Below are 18,261 nucleotides of genomic sequence, written 5' to 3' on the forward strand. Positions count from 1 at the left end.
AATCTCTCCTGGGGCACCAAAGTGCACCACAGCCATGTGTCCCTTGGGGGACTTTCCATAGGGTGCAGCCACAAACCGGCGCACACAACTATATTTACAAGTCACCATGCAAGTCCCCATTTATACACCTGGGTGAAGAGAGGCAATGGAGATAAAGTGCCTTGCCCAAGGACACAACGCAGTGATCTGGCCAGGGCTCGAACCTGTAATCCTTAGATCACAAGTCCACTGCCTTAACCACTTGACCACAACGCCCACTCATCATTTGTTGTGTTAGCGTACATGAAGAAGGTATCATTTGTTGTGTTAGCCTACAGCAGAAGATATCATAATTTGCTGTGTTAGCGTACAGGAAGAAGGTATCATCATTTGTTGTGTTAGCGTACTTGAAGCAGGTATCATTTGTTGTGTTAGCCTACAGGAAGAAGGTATCATCATTTTTTGTGTTAGCGTACTTGAAGCAGGTATCATTTGTTGTGTTAGCATAGAGGAAGAAGGTATCATCGTTTGTTGAGTTATGGTGGAACGCGGAGAACCGAAGGCTCTTCTTTCCAATCTCTGTTTAACATTCAACTTGCAGAATTCCTGTTTACACCTCTGGAGTGGATATGGATGAAATCATTTGAAACTGATAAATGACCCCTGGAGTGCCCTCACCATGGAAGTAACAAATAATAATTTAGATGACAAGGCAGAAGATATGTTGATAGCTGTGAGGAAATTCTTGAAATGATTATCTGATAGGCTGTGTCAGAGTCATTGAGGTCCATTCTATATAGTCTACATGTGGTGTCAACTTCATCAATCAGAGACGACATGTGTGTGCCTGCTGGTAATCGAGGAGAGGACAGTGATGATGCAGGGAATGAGATGAGCAATGTGACCTTCATCTAGAGCTCTATCATTTTTAAAACCATCTAAGCGACCACAGATACAAAATTATTTGACAACCATACAGCATGTTCAGCCATATTATATCCTCTTTCAGGTTTAGTAGAACTTTAATTTTGCAAATTAATGTTCTGTAATCTGTATACATAATAACAAGCAACCTACTATAACTCTTGACTGCATACCATCACCGACATCATCATTCAATGAAAGATTTAACCTGTCCCTACATGTTGTAATCACAAACACACACACACATACACGCATACGCCATCATGAATGCAAAGGTTACGACTTTCATCATAACCCAAAACTACAACTTGGGAAACTCAAATACTGGGAGGCTCCAGACGTGGCTACCCCACCATCCTGTGATGAGAACCTTGCTAAGAAAAAAGAAAATTCACTATCACACATCCACCCTGCATATACATATGCCTCACCTACATTAATGGCAAATCCACTTAAAGCCTTCCCTGCATAAATTCACCATCAAATATCATACAGTTCACTGCCACACATCCATCCTGTGCATAACCTCACTGATATTAACCACTAGTCCACTTTAAACCTATTCCAACGTATATTCACCCACAATTAACAAGTTATTAGTTGTATGCCATACCTCACCTCCATGAAAAACAAATCCACTACAATGCTACAATGCTACAATCAACAAACAACTCTGTATCACATATCCACCCTGCATACCTCACAAATATTACCAACAAGTCCACTTGCATTTGCATTTGACTACATACATTCACCCTGCAATTAACAAATAATAGTTCATTGTCACACAGCTAACCATATACTGAAGCTTCCTGCATTAACCACCCCTTTTGAAAACCATTATTTCTGCAAGGACTTTTTCTTCACCATATTTATATGGATTTGATAACAAGGAAGCATAACAGCAACTACACATTTTCTTCTTGAATGATCACGTAATGAATTAGACAATGTTGCTATGACAACCAATGGTTCAAAAAATCATACCTTTTAATACAACAGTTAGACTCATGAAAACAGAGTTAATAGGTACACTGACAATGTAACTGAGTGAAGCCTCTATATAGGCTTCATCCTCTCACTTCTTATAATCCAACACTTAACCACCAATCAAGAATTTATGCCCCTAACATTCAGGGCAAGAGAGTTGGATGTTTATTCTGCTATACGGCAACAGCAGCCCACTCATTTTGTCTAGGCCTTTAATACACACGTCGTTACTGACAATTTCACAGCCATGAAATATTCAGAATAAATTGTCGTGCAGCAATCACAGTCAATCACACACGATAGGGACAACACACCCTCTACACATCATTGAGAATCTGTGTTCATCGGTGAGCGTGTAACCCATGTACGTAGCACACACACACAGGCTGGCGGTGACCCAAGGATGCAAGCTTTCTTATTAAGGGTATAGCTTACCGTGCAGACTAACTATAGTCTGTGCCTCTCAGCCTAAGCACAATCAAACCAAAGCAAGACTTAAAACAATTCTAATATTTATTAAAAAATATATAAAAAAATTTAGAAGAATTTACCAAATACTGCTTACCTAATATTTCTTGAGGGAATAAAAATGAAAGACAAGAATGGATATGAAAGCAATACAATGTAATAATTTTACAAGATTTCTGTAAGTTTGTTATGTTTATGAAGGTACTGTACATGAACCAAATTACATTATCAGAATATTCAATCCAATCTTACAAGGTGAGTGACAGGACAGAAATTTTCATATCATTGAACTATCAAGTTAAGGATTATTTTTAGATTCTAATATCAAATTTTAATATTGGCATCTCAAGAAATTCATTTTCATATTTTCAACTTTCTTCAAAACACTGACTCTGCATATTAATTCCAGCTGCTGGGGTGTCTCTTTAAATACACTGATTCCTTACAGGGTACGGCGGTATGTGTCATGCGTGTACGAGAAACGACACAGCATAATACAGCAGAACCAGACTGACCCATTTTTCACTTGATGAATCTCAACAGGGTCAATCTTGAAAGGTGAGGGATTCATTAATGAGTTCTGAACAATAAAAACAAAGGGTTCTAGCAAAGTTCTCAATTAAAGGAGAAGCCAAACTTAAGCATCATCATTTTCTTCTTAATATATGCTAATGATGAACACCACCACTGAAACGGGAGGGGGAAAAAAATCTCTTGCTCGTTGAAGGATCACGATTTTACAAGTTCCTTGAAGACAATTTCGTTTTTCATCACTGTACCACAAAGAGGTGAAATGCACATTATACTTTACTAAGTCACATTAACATGTGTCCAGCACAAGAGGTTCAATAAAGTCACTATTAAACTTGATCAGGTCTTCAGTCTTTTATATTTAAGAAATATCAAAACATACCACTTGTATTCAATCAGTTATGGTTGCTGTTAGGCCATACTTAATCTCCGAAAAAAAAATATCATTGAGTATCAATGTGAGTTAATTAACAGCCTCCTCTGGAGTAAAAGGCTATGAGGTTTATCATCTTTTTAATGAAATCAGGGAGCTGTTTAAACTGCAAGAACATCTCCCTGATGAAAATTGCTCTGTTGATTCAGGACTATGTATACTGATGACAAACATATGCACAGAATTCACCAGAAGCTATTGAAGCCAAGTATATCGACTTAAGTATGTACTAACTTCAATCCCTCATTGCTAATTTTCTCAAATATGAGGAAATATTTAATATACTCAAATATTGCCTGTTTCTTCCAAAACTTGAAGTCACAAAGATTGGAAAATGTTTCTGACAAACGACACAAATGACACGTCTCAGGCTAAATGTATCCAAAGCATGGTCGATTGCAATATATATTAAATGTCAAATTATGCATGGACTGGATATGAAATATTAAGCGGCTTAGCATGGTTCACAGCTAAACATCCATCAATTTCTGGGTAGTCACAGAAGCCGTCTCGTGAGAAACTCATGGGAGGAGCCATAAATAATGACAAGAATGAGATGAATCTTTTAAGAGATACATGTCATATAGACTTGTTGCTCACATACATTTCTAGTTTTGATACTGTAAAACTTATAAGTTTTGAGATAAACAAGTTAGATATAATAAATTCTGTTGCTGAGTCAAATAATCTCTTAAATTTTTCAACAGATTAGAACTTTGAAATTACATCTGTCAAATTTGCTGAAAGTGAGAGGTACTTATATACACACATGACATGATTTCTCTACCTTATTTTGCTCTGTCTCTCCTAAGTATGCACAGTATCAATTCTGCAGAGATTTTGCCCTGCGGCTTGTAATGAAATGTGTGAATTTCAGTATCACTGTTGTCTGGTTATCAATCCTTACAGGCATATAATGAGTTTGTAGGGAAGCGTGTCAGATATAGATGCCTTCCTGCTTACAGCAACCAGCTTTCTGTTTGACACTATACTCTCTAGTTGGTTTAAGCCCTCTAGAAGTTGATTAACTATGATATATAAACATAGAATTCTCTTAATTCTTAACACCCTCACTCTGTTCAAAATCTCTCACAGTAGCTCTTGCTAATCCCCCTAGGAGAACCACCTACCCTCATCTAATCCGGTTGACATTCTCAATGAACTGTTCTTTCAAGTAACTAAAGCTTAATGAAAGTTTACAAAGATGAGGAGGAAATAAACTGTTCACCCATATATAATGTTATGAAAACCCCCAAAATTCACTGGTTTGGGTATTACGGAATGAGGAGACTTTACATGTCTCCTATACATATATGCACTCCACCTTACACTCCACCTCCAATGACCCTCTCTCAGGTCACTATCCTCATGTTACCATGCATGGCAGTTTTAATACCAAACTTAAAGGCATGGTAGATCGGAGTGCGTATACATGTGTAGGAGACATGTGAGCGGGGAATGACGTAAAATGAAACTTTCCAGCCATGTATTTGATGCTACTCAAGAATATAAAGTTACCCAGAAGACGGTAACAGCTGATCATCTTACAAAACATACACTTTATACAAAAGTACGGGCTGATCTCAAATCTCATGTACCAAAACAAAAGATGTACAACCTGCAGGCAAAAATATGTCTCTATGAATATTCATAGATACTCATGAATGCCTCAATTACTTTCCCCAGGAGGACTAACTCAGACACCAAATACAAGCGATGAAGTGGGAAATGATTTTTGTTGATGCAAGTATGTCACAAACTTGCAGACTGTAGACTTCCCTACTGTTAGAATTGGAAACTGTGGTGTGCCCTCCCCCCCCCCTGCCCCACCCCCAAAAAAAGGCTCAGCAGGTCCACAAAGATGAAAAGTTACAGCTCATAGGCTAGTAGATGGGAAAGTGCAAGAGTAGAGTAGAGACAGGTAACCAAGGTGCAGAGTGATTCTGATGGAAATTCCCCCCCTCCCCTCCTCCCTCTTCCCAACCTCCCTTAATAATAATACAAACCCATAGTAAAGAATTTGCATAAAGAAACAGTTTAGCACATATGTATGAAAGTATGATATACAAATGTAGTGTGTGGACACTGTACAATCCATATTAGTGAATTATCCACATATATGTATCTTCTGTACATGATGTCTTTCATCTAACCATCTCTTGAGCTGAGTAAAGCTATAATAAAGCAATAATAAGACAAAAGCAAAGCAAAGCAAAGCAAAGAAAAGAAAAGAAAAGGAAAATATAATAATTGTGATCTTATCCATCATCGCTAGTACTGCTTGTATTGTCTGTCTTCTGTAACATTGGTCATTGTGATTAGGCTTCTACATGGCCGTCTAAGCAACAATGACTCATTACTGTTAAGTGCAATTGGAATGATTAAAACACCTCCAGCACATGTACATGACAACATCTTTCAATAACTAATTTTTATCAGTGATTTTGATTCCATTTCCTTTATTTATGTGGCTTTCATTGTGACTACATCACCTTTAACTGAGGTCTATGGATGTTTCTTCTTACCTTTTCATTGGAGAATATAATGAAGTGTAAAACATCATTCCATGCACGGTTGGTTTGATTGACCATGGCAACCATATTTTTCTTTGGTGAATTTAAACAGAAATGATGTGCAATGAAGTATATAAAGTCTTTTCAAACTGCCTGGCCTTGGCTTCAAACTTTTCAATATACTGAACAACCACTTAGAATTTTATATTTCATTATGTATATATTTGATGTAACAAAGATCTATGTACAGCAGCCATTAACATTTGATTGCACTCCTCATTGAGTTACATATCCTTTGGGACTTATTTTTACTTTTTGGGCTAGATTTCATCATTATCATGGTTTTTTGGTAATATTCTAAACTAGCAGATTATGTGTTAAGTCTAAAAGGTATTTAACACCTGTCCTCTAGAGGTTGAGAATGATATCCACACATATGTTTGTGGCAGGTGAAATTCATTATGCGCTGGTTTTTTAATATTGTTTACATTATGTCATCATAAACTAACCTCTGCAATAATGACAAAGCTAATTGTCTTTTACAACAAACTGTAGTATCTCCTATCATACACAGTGGCCGAGAGTCCATACAGTCAGGGGGGGGGGCGGATGCCCCCCCGACGGACTCAAATGGACTGCTGGCGCCCTTTTCAGCTCTTTACCACGTTTTACTTATTCGCGATTATTGACTTTTTTATTGCGCTCTCATCTACCTATTGACATTTGTAACATTTTGTTGGTGTAATTTCGGGATGACACCTATTTATTCTTCGTTTATCTGCAAATTAGCCCGGCCCGGAAAGGGTCATTTCCGGCGATCTAGGGAGTATCTCTACTCAAAAAATTTCTGTACGCTACGCACCAACCTGTGGTGGCGCTCCGCTTAGATAGAGTCGAAAGCGCCCTTACAGACCATTCTCGCCCCTCCTGACCAATACCCCTAGCTCCGCCACTGATCATACACTTGGTATAGTATGTATGTATCCTAAGTTTGTAGCATTAATTTAACGAGGCATACATGTACAACATCCAGAGCACGTCTGTTGAGGTAGCATACTATACAAATAACCCTGCAACCCTAGCATGCCAATTCTTGCATAACAATTGCACCTTACCAACTGTAACGGGCTTACTAAATTTGGGTATAAGATTCGGGCAGCAAATTGCCATGAATTTGGTAACGACAGTAACAAATTTTGTTGCTCCAGTTTAAATGTAATTTTATTCCATGCTTGAGAGAAGAACTTTGATGGGCAAAACAACTTTTAAAAGTGCATTCTTACAGCATCTTACAAAGTTATGTGGACATGTAACCAAAAGAGCTGATTTACTGGACAATTATAGATTAAGATCCTCTAGTGCAAAAATCTGTCGCAAATACTTTAATATCTTTGACCGTAGTCAAGATATTCCTCTTCAAAGTTTGACCATTTCTTGAGATTATCTCATTTTAGCTATGATATGGAATGATACACAGTGTCAGTATTTTCATTTATTAACCCTAGATTTAGATAATAATTTAGATAATTAATAATTACTTGTCAGCTACAGTGCAGTTTAGTTGGTGATGGTGACATTTACCAAGTAGACAATATCAGCTACTTCCAAAATAGACCCCACAGGAATATCAACATAACAACTGTCCTTGGAATGAAGGTTGAACAAACAAAGGATATGGTAAGAAATTTATTCTGAGTGTAACTTGTCCACGTCACAGATTTGCATATGTAGTTCATGTTTATTCATGATGCAGGTGTAAAATAGAGACTGTCTTGTAAAATGGTCAATATTTGGTGAATTTTGATGGGAATTGTGGCGCTGTTTCACATTTTTCAATGCTATTTACATCTAATAGACAGGTATGACATTTACCTGTCCACAGACCTTTAACTTGAATGGTGTACTAGCAATTTAGCCAAAATCAATGCAAACGGATATGTTTTAGATATGTACAAAAACTTATGAATCACTGTAATATACTTTGCAGTCGGTACAACTACTGTAGTGATTACCGTACTCTGACCAAAGATGCAGTTAAATAGGGATCCTGCTGTGAACAGGACAAACCAGATTAAATTCACCGATGGCCCTGGTAAACAGTAATGGATTGGAGGGCTGTCATTGACCATCTCAGCTCTCAACTTCATATAATATAGCATTTATTCTGACCAAGCTTTGTCAGAATATCACGACAAATTATAAGCTGAATCTATCTCATCTTCTTCTAGATTCCATGAAAGTTCTTGATAGAGCTGCAACGTATAGCTTTCTTATTTTACCCACTTGCGAAATGTAAACTAAAACCCAAAACGTGTAAATCAACACTGCTCTCAGGGTCTCGATCAATATATGAAAAATATTTTTCCAAGCTGATGGCATTTTCGTCTTCTGCAGAAAGGAGCAGGTGGTGTGTTCTAGCTAATAATGAAATCACTATACAGATAAGATTTGATAAGATGTGAATCTCAAAGTACTAGGGAAATATTTTAAAACAGTAGTATGGAGCTGAAAGACCATCAGTTTTTGGCAAGAGTGGGAAGGTGGGGAAAAGTGGGAAAGGTGGGCATTTTGCAAGGTGGGAATTAAAACAAGCCTCAGACTTCCTTGAAAATTAAGCTTTAACAATGGAAAACCCAGGGTGGGTTCTCAGTGATAAGAGCTTATATAACAACCCTCATTTCAAAATGTCACAGAGCTTGACAAGAGATCCACCGAGAAATTTTGCCTTTCTGTTTTCAGTTGATGATTTCTTTTCTACCGTTATTTAACCTGAGTATCACAGCTACTCATGGACATCGAACAGATTATTCCATGTTACAACTGAAAGTTAAACTTTGAGGATAAATTATTATCGGTAAAAATTTTCCCACCACTGTTGAAAAATACAAAGACAAGTGGTATCGTACCCTATCCGCCATTCCTCACGTGCCAGAATCAACTAATTGCACACTGCATACATGACAAATGGATCATATAAACGACATCACTTTTTTTTAGATATGGAACTTTTAGTTAATATTTAAATCAATCTGTCTGGTGTCCCTGTAGAATGAATCAACCAATTACAAATTTATCATTTCTAAAATCCATGACGCAAATATCGGTAGAGGGGGAAAAAAAATTCTCCTACCAATGAAAAGTGTACAGTACGTACACACGATATAGTTACAACATATTGCTACTAGTGTTAAAAGAAATCAGATCTTTCTTCTTGCCTATAGTCCTAGATGGATTCAACAAAAAAAAGAGAGAAAAAAAAAAATAATATAAAATAAATTTTGATAACTATAACAAGTTAAAATCATGGTGAGGATGATCAGTCATTCATAAGGGAAGCTGGAATGTAATGCTCTGCCAGAAGCAGACTGTGATTCCAGACGATGGGGAACCGGCAACGACCAAGCAGTCATTGACACTCCGCAATCTCTCGAGCAATCTCTTGATCATAGAGTTAATACTGCTATGTGCATTGGATACATACACCAGACTACTAATGAATCGAGTCGAAAATGTGAAACATATATCTCGACGACGACGTATATGACAACCACACCTGACAAATTCAGACAGTTTCAGATGAATGGTATATATAGGATTAGCTCTCTTTTAACGGCAGGCGGTTGGTTGAACAGATCTGAGAAGGAACTTGATCTGTTTCGTTGTTTGTGTGCATTAACATATGAGAAGTACAGAAATGGCTGCTACTGATATAGAGTAGTGAAATCGCTCTCACATGTTCAGACTTGTAAATACATTTAACATCTACTGTAACATTCAATGTAGTTGTGCTCCATCAAGTGAGATGATGTTTCATGAATTAATGTCCTGCACACAATAACCATCTTTCATGCTAACAGTAGCTGGAACTTTCTAGAAATCAGTTTATACATGTTTTAAAATATCAAGTTTGATAGATAATAAAACCTTGCAGGCTATGATTCCCGATTGACACAAGTCCCATTATTTATATTGATCACTCAATATCAAGGCTTATATAACCTTCCTTAGTAGAGGTTCTGTATGCTTAAGACTGGTTATTGTAATTGTAATTGTCCAATGGTAAATTGTGTGCAGTGATATTCAGTTGTTGTATCTGAGGCTGTTAACTAAATGAGTGGTTGTAATGTTACACAGAAGCTGCTCATGAATCACTGTGGAATATATAACCAAATTGAATATCCCACAATTCATTAAGACTCTGTAATGCTATAATGAATACCCTTGATACGTACATACTACTACCGAACATATTAACAAATGAGGTACTAAAAATGTCGGTCTTCAATAGAAGCCCTTCCATTAGGTTGGCCCCTTTAGTTTGACAAGTTTACAGATCTACAGTAGGAACATCACAAATGTAACAATATTGCTGTTTTTTTTTTAAGATATCCAAAATTCCTTGTCTTTGAGGCTAGTAAGAGGTGACCAAGCAAAAAGGCAGGAAAAATGTCACAGTTTGATACATAAATTATGGAGCTACTTTTATATACAACCTGGTTGTACTTCCGAGTCGTAGCTTTGTTTGATATATGGGCCATTCCACACTAATGGGGTACTAATTTGTGACATAGTGGGTGAAAATTAAAAGTCATAGGGAAAGCATGAAACTTGGTTTGAGTAATGACCTAGAGTCTATAGCAACTGTATATACCCTCAATGAGATAAGTTTTGGGTAAGGTTGGCAATGACAGCCAAGCAAAGTGTAATATATGGCGTGTATTACGTACGTAACAAGGACAGATATCTGAGCATAAACAGGCCACAAAAAACAATTGTACATGAGTTTTAACAGTTTTTGTTTATTGCAAACTTTGTAATTATAACAATTAACAAAGACAAAATGGATCCAAGGGTGAAAAACTGGAAAAAAATATGAATCTTTGATAATACAACGAGAGGGCATTTCAACATTCCATATACACAGAACAAATTTTAGTGCCACAAGTACCTTTTTTCCCTGAGTATTTGTTACAATATATCTCACATCTTAATGAAAACCACTGCTAGAAGCTATAGTGCAGAAAATGATATGGACTTGCATAAAGGTAGGATGTATGGTTACCATGTTCAGGGTCTTACGTACGTAACAAGGACAGAATATTTTTCAATCTCCACATTAATTTGTCACCAGAAATTCTATGGATTACAAATTATTATTTTCGATTGAATGTACATCTGGGCACTCATTTGTAGCTGTTTCTTTGCTGCTGTACTTTGGAATTATCATGAAATTGTGATGATATATCATATCCTGTGGGAAACAACAACTTATCCTGAGTGGTCTGTTTAAGATTGTAAATGTCAGACTTTAATTAAAGAAAAATTAAATAGTTGAATGAATAGTTGTAGGCTTGCATGTGATTAATTGCATATATCTAGCAAAGTTAAAAAGATACTACTAATACTGACACCTCTAGTGTAGGTCATTGAATGCATTGTTGAACTGAAAATTGAATAGTTAACAATTGAATATTTATAAAATTCAATAATTTCAAAGTTGCATATGAATAGTGAAAATCCTAAAATTTCATATAATGGAAGGATTGTTAAGCTGTAGACTTGAATACAGTAAGTCAGAAATTTTAAAAGAGTAAATAGTTGAATTCATAATTGTTAACTTGCATACCATTGGAAAGATATCAAATTACTTGAGGGTATTATATACCAACAATATTAGCACCAATGCAACACTAAAATGTACCAATATGTACACTAATATCATGTTTGAAACATGGACAGACGAAAAACCATAAATTGTTTTTACTTTTTTATCAAACTGGCTAATGATTAAATGTTCACTTTTCAAACTTTCTGAAACTGTATCAGATGAGGTGGGATAGCAATACATGTCATGGAATGGAATAAACATAAATTTGGAGATGTTTTCAGAAAAAATGCTAAAAAGGAAGCACACACTATCACAAGCATATCTGACTGTTTCTTTTTTGCTCTTTCCCATATAGTCAAGCATGCAGTATATTGAAGACAAGCAATCAAGCAAGAACCTAAAACATCTAAGATTCCTGCAGAATAGATGGTGTCAACTGATACTGTACACAGTACAATTAGCTAGGTGGAAAGTCAGAGTGTACTTGTTAAAACTTTGAAATATATACAAAATATGCATTATGTGATTAGCATGGGAATGGACAAAGACTATGCTTTACCACTTTACAGCTCAGCTTGTGTTATTGCTTTCATTTCAGCATATATGGTTTCTCCACATTTTCAATTTCTTGCACAGAAAATGGTCCACTGCCCACCAATGTAAGGGGTCCATCGATAACGAATTTGCCTAAAACCTTCTCAGAATCTGACCTTATAGGCCAATCATACATCTTAGATGCACTGCGAACTCTATGGAGAAACTTAAACAGATATTCCTCCCCATCTTTCTGAAGCAATCGTCCAATATAGAATTTGTTGTCATAGAAGACAGCATAATACTCTTCAAGGCGAATTTCAATCCCTCTTTGCTGTGGTTTTAGTAATGCCTCCTCATGCTTGTTCTCTGGTAGGCAGACATCACAGAAGAGATCTTTTAAGACCTTTTCATTCAACACATCCAACTGTGTCTGGACAACTTCAGATTCATCATAATCTGTAATTTATGAAAAGAGCAAAAAAAAATTAAATAGGAAATATTCACTGGCTGTCTTCAATCTTGATGACTGCAATGACCAACCAAATGGTATGGGCAATCCATAACAACTATTCCAGCATTTTTCACAAAGAAGTGAACTTAAAGTCCACGACTCACCCCACCCTCACGTTTGATTAGAGTTCACTGATAAGGAGTTTCAATTAATTAATGAAATCAAGGCCCTTAATAAAGTTGAGTGACATATCATTTCCCATGAAAAGAAACACTGGAATATGCAACATCAAACATAACACTTCTGTTGATGCATTTTGTTTTTGATTCTGCAAATAGAAGGAAATCTCTTTCAATGTCATGTTGCTTAGCACTTAAAATTTAAGTAAAAAGGGACTGACCCACTTTGTTAGTATGCCACCTGCATTACCCACTTCAGATAAGTCCCCTGTCTCAGATCTTTCAGATGATGATTTACCCACAGTTGCTCCAGTTGCATTATCAGTTGCACTCTCAAGTGTACAGACCGGAATCACATCCATCTCAGCGCGACCTACATCTGCAGCTTCCATATCACTGCTAGTAGTTGCTTCAAATGAAATCCCTTTAGCAGACATCTTGCATTCACTCCAAGACTTCACAAACTCCAGATTGATGCACGGTGCTACTGAGTTCAGATCCTGACAGGGTGAACAGAAGCATGAAAGACGCCTTTTGTGCAATTAGTATGGAGAGATCCCAGCTACAGCATGCAACTTTCGCGTTCCAGCCACAGTGTCAACATTTGTTCTGGTTGGCCTTTCCCTCTGTATATCACCTTCCTTCACTAAGTAAAAAGTACGACGAGAGTGGTTGCACGATCCATCTGGTTTCACTGGTGCCTTAGAAAGATTTTTGGAGCAGAAGTCATAGAACTCCCGGGGTCCATCAATGGTGATGTTGACATCACACTTCACTGACCTTGTGACTGCATTTTTAACCAGCCCCATCCTCTCCATCATATGGATTTTTTCCATGGCATGAGCCAAAGAAATGCCGCTCAACTTGCACGCCAAAATCTCTGTTTCCAAATGAGATGTCAGCAAATCCTGTGCGAGATTTGTATAATGTGCCACACCCATCAGTGAACTGGATCAGTCTGTTAAACTCCACTTTCCTCTCCACCTTCAGATGTGTGCAGGCCAGTTTACAGAAGTGGGTAACTGCATGTGTATCATGTATCATATCTTCGCTTCCTGAGACATGGTTTGACGATATTCTTTCACTCGCTCAGTCTCTTTAGCTCGATACTGAACATAACATTCCTGATCAGCTTTTATGCGACCTCGATACCTGCGCATATACGTTGCTGCATTGCTAAAACCAGTTGTTCGTTGTTGTTGTTGTTCTTACCTGAAAAGAGAATAATTTGTAAAACAAAATATCCTGGAGCAAATAAGGTAACATTTCCATTTTAATATGGAAGTTAAGGCTAAGACAAAACTTGGTTTGATTCAAAATACAGGAGAAAGTTGTAATCCATGGTACGGTAGAAGAAAGTTTCAAACCTTCAATACAGGAGTGTCAATTTCAATGGTGAAACTGTTGCCTCCATAAGCTTTTAAATTAAAGAGATTTGTCATCCACTGGAATTTGCCAATGATGTTATTTGTGTTTGATAACAGTTAGAGCTTACATGATAATTAAAAGCAGCCTGTAGGTAAGTACGTGTAAAGACAGATGCACCTCATGCATATATTATATTGTAAGCTGCCTTAATATGGCAGAATGTTGTGTATGGAATTAGGCTGTTTTGAGATATAGAATCAGGGGCAAGCTGCAATGAAAACTACCACCAGAATTTTTAATCAGAGGTCCCAAGATACTGACATTTGGTGGCTAACTCCCTAATTAGGCCAGCCTGTCCCTGAGAACAATAAATACACTGTGGGTTCTTTAGGCCATAGATGGTTCTTCTCATTAAAGCAATTACGATGAACATGCCCATTTTCAGTCCTCGCGGATCAAACTCAATGGTAAGTTTTAATTAGAAAGCAAGATGATACATGTTGATTGTCGTTTTCTGTTTGTACTAAAAATGAGAGTTGAATAAACAAAAATATATATATATATTTTTTTTAAATTCGACCTAGGCAGGCCAAGCCTACACATTATATGCATCAGTAATGAGAAACCCAGTGTTAGGCTTCGCCTACGTGTAGCATGAAGCATCGTCAATTGTCTGTACTGCATTTGTTTGAAACCTAGGCTAGATCTGCACGAAAATATAACGCTACCCTTACGTTAGGCTAGTAGGCCTAAGTTAGTACTCAACCAGGGAAGATACTAACGTTCGTAAAACAGACCGACTGAGCAAATATGTCTCACCACAGTTAGATTCGAACGTGAGCTTTTTCAATTGAAGCCTAGCATGCAGGTCTAACCTAACCTTTGCTTAATGAAATATTGTTAACGTTATATTTACGGAATCATCGTATGCACTCAGTTCATTTACATCGGTACGTCGACATTAGATTATACATCAAAATACCGAAATCATGCTAACGTTCACACGAGTGACCGAATCTGAAATCTGTCTACCAACAATTACGTTTGAACGTAGGCCTAGGCTAGTTCATTTTAACGAAACTGCTATTGAATTGCACTTCAATGCCAATGCGAGATGAACATTCGTGCCCAGTAAACATTTAGCAAGTTTCATGGTATTATCATGCACCTTTACATCAAACTAAATGAATAATGGAGGTCTTTTGCCAACGTTCGTAACTTCAGACAAATTGACTCAATCTGTCTGCAGTTACGTGCATTAGTTGTGTTTTCTGTCTCACGCAGTGCAATTATACCAAAGGCGGCAACTGCATCTACGAGTCCGCTCACCTAGCGGTGTAAGAACTTTCACTTACTGAGTGAGAAGTCTCTAAATTGAACCATACCTTGATCACATTACAAAGTGCTTTATTTTCGGTAAAATTGGTAGTGATTTCGAACGCTCGTAATTTGACTTGCGCTCGTAACTTACCGAGATTCAGAAGACAGATCTCAAACTTCCCTCCATAGTTTTAAAAGTCGATGGGTGATCAGGGTTGTTGTTTTCTATGAAATACGCATGCGCCCAAGGATGTTTATCATACTAAACACTCACATGATCGAATGCGCGATTTCCGTGAAAAGTGATGTAAAAGTACGTTCGAACGTAAGCTCTCTTGGACAGATTTTTTTAAAGCTAATTTGGCCGTCGTTTTCCGGGGGATTGGAAGACTCAACTCCCTCAAAACCATGTTCATCACTGAGATACGATGTTGTAACAAGGCACAACATTTTATCTCCGCCAAATGTTTTTAGATTACTTTACTCATGGGGCAAGTTACGCTCGTAACTGTTAGGACAGATGTCAATTACGAACGTTTATATATTTTTGTTTTGTCATTTTCTCAATTTTCACGAGTTGGACAAGAAAGAAGACAACAACAGCATTCAGATGATTGAATTCTTTAATCATTATGATACATTACATTGGTCATTTTTGTAACTAAAACATAAAACAAGTGGATTAAAAATCTCCATTAATGCTCTGTCACATATTCCTTGCACAAATTGGTGAGACATGCAAAGAGTTTTTTTTTAAATAATTACCAATGAATTGACATAAAGACTTCCAGCTGTTAACACTATTTTGCAATATTAAAGTATGGCATCAAATACTTCAAACCATGCAGTTTGTTATTGCCAGGAAGCTTTGTAGACAGATTTCCAACAAGGCTTTGCAGTAACATACATAAGTACCCCATTAGTGTGGAATGGCCCATATACAAGTGAAGAGAAAATTAAATTACCATGTGTACATTACAGAAAACGGTATCATTGTTTATCTAATAATCCCACTTTAACATGTGAGCAATTGTTAGGGCTAATCATGGCTTAAAGGAATTGTCTGGTGGAAGATTTTGATACGTTTCCCTTGTAGTTTTTACTTTCTCTTTCTAACCATGTGAAAATTGTCCCCATTCAAAGTTTTCTTCTTGTCAAAATCTGGTTTTCAAATTCACCAGTTTCTCACCAAAAGCACCAAAAGCAATCTGCATTTCGAAAATGACGTCACGTTCGTTGCTGTTCAAATCATTTTTGAAGTGTCCATCCTTAACCATTAAAAAATTGTTTCTCTGTCAAACACAACATTAGCGTTCTCATACTTTGACAACATGTTTGGAAAATTATTTATCGTTTTTTAAGGTAAATTCTTAGGGCTACCAGACAATCCTTTTATATAAACTTGTTAACAAACAGGACACTGGTAGCTACAAATAATACAGGCAACTAACTGTTATCTATACCAGGGTTTAAATCTTTGTCAGTAGTTTGAAATAAAATTGTGCATTTAAGTTTGTCACAGTCCGATGATACCTGCAGTACCTGTACTGTATTATTTTTATTGGTTCTGCCTTAATCTGATGATACCTACAGTATGTAGGAACTGTATAATCCTATGACTAATGTAAAAATAATTGGCAAGTAAAGATATTTTGGCACCTTAAGACTGTTTCTTTAATGTGGGAAAAAACCTCAATTGGATATTAAAAAAATTAGAAATTAAGAATAGAAATAAACCATCCCATTAAATGTGTTTGTTTGGGAAACAAACTTTGTCTGCATTATAACTTTACTAAAGTAGATAACTTCACTGATCGACTATGTAATGAACTGGTTGTAACCTATTAGATTGTGGGTTAGGAAATTGTGCGTAGCCAATAACATAGCTCTTCCACTCAATTCAACATGCAGCTTAAAGACAGGAGTCAGGATTCAACTGAGAGAGTATATGAGTGAGATGGAACCTCGTTGTGTAAGACCAAAGCATGCATGTTACATAATGATGTCAACATCTAGCTTAAAATAAGATCCAATGAGCTCTAAATGATATCATTTTCTTTGTTGTGACATCATGACCACATCTGGTGATTCTCGAGGCTGCTCAATACAATTTACACAATGTACAATGTACGCCTACCCTTCGACCCGTTAACCACATCACCGACATCATAATTTTCAATACGCCAACTATGAGTCCCTAATCCAACACTCATATATATTACTTGAAATATGTGATACAGACACGAAAATTAATATCAAAGACCAGGCATTGTATAAATGAATAATTAATTAGATGCAAACCGAAGCTGGCTACCAGCATGCTTTACATTAGTCAGTGTCACCGAAACTAATTAAAGACGATGTTTAAATTGCAGCATTTTGTGCTGCCTTTGCCACAATCTGGTGGTACGTAGAATATTGGACGGTTAAAGGAAAGGCACCTGCAAATTAAATCTCTCACTTTTATAGTTCAACCAAATCTTACCAAGAAACAATGATATGAAACATAAAACTGAAGAAATTCCAAACAAAATCAATATTGTATTAAAAATGAAGACTGTGATACATTGTAAACAACTAAGAGGTTAAGTTATCGGTAATTAGATGAAGTCACATGATTATTATCTGACGGATGGTTAAAGGTTAGATCGAGGGCTATCCTTTTAATAAATGAATATTTAATACAGGTCAACACACAGCTTTAACACATGCAGAACTCAGTTTAAAGGACTTGTCAAATATGACAGTTGTTGTTTGAAGAATACAGGAAGGCTTTGTGTACTCTTCTAGTGGTACAGTAGCTATGCATCCAGAAAATCCCAATCAAAGGATAGAAATTTGCAGACTTGCCAAATATGATGGTTTTTGTATATATACAAGCAATATAAATATATGTATATAAACATATATAAACATATATTTATATAATTGAAATTGTAGTGAGTTGGAAAATCCAGAAC

The 18,261-nt window shown here is 36.6% G+C and overlaps 1 protein-coding gene across 2 annotated transcripts in view; it reads right to left on the reverse strand.

Annotated features, from left to right (window-relative positions):
• LOC139975404 (beta-arrestin-1-like) overlaps positions 1-18,261 on the reverse strand; it is a 96,605-nt gene that overhangs the window by 42,848 nt on the left and 35,496 nt on the right. The gene's annotated exons all lie outside the window — the stretch shown is intronic.

This window comes from Apostichopus japonicus, chromosome 10 (genome assembly GCF_037975245.1).
Source record: "Apostichopus japonicus isolate 1M-3 chromosome 10, ASM3797524v1, whole genome shotgun sequence".
Classification (NCBI taxonomy): Eukaryota; Metazoa; Echinodermata; class Holothuroidea; order Aspidochirotida; family Stichopodidae; genus Apostichopus; species Apostichopus japonicus.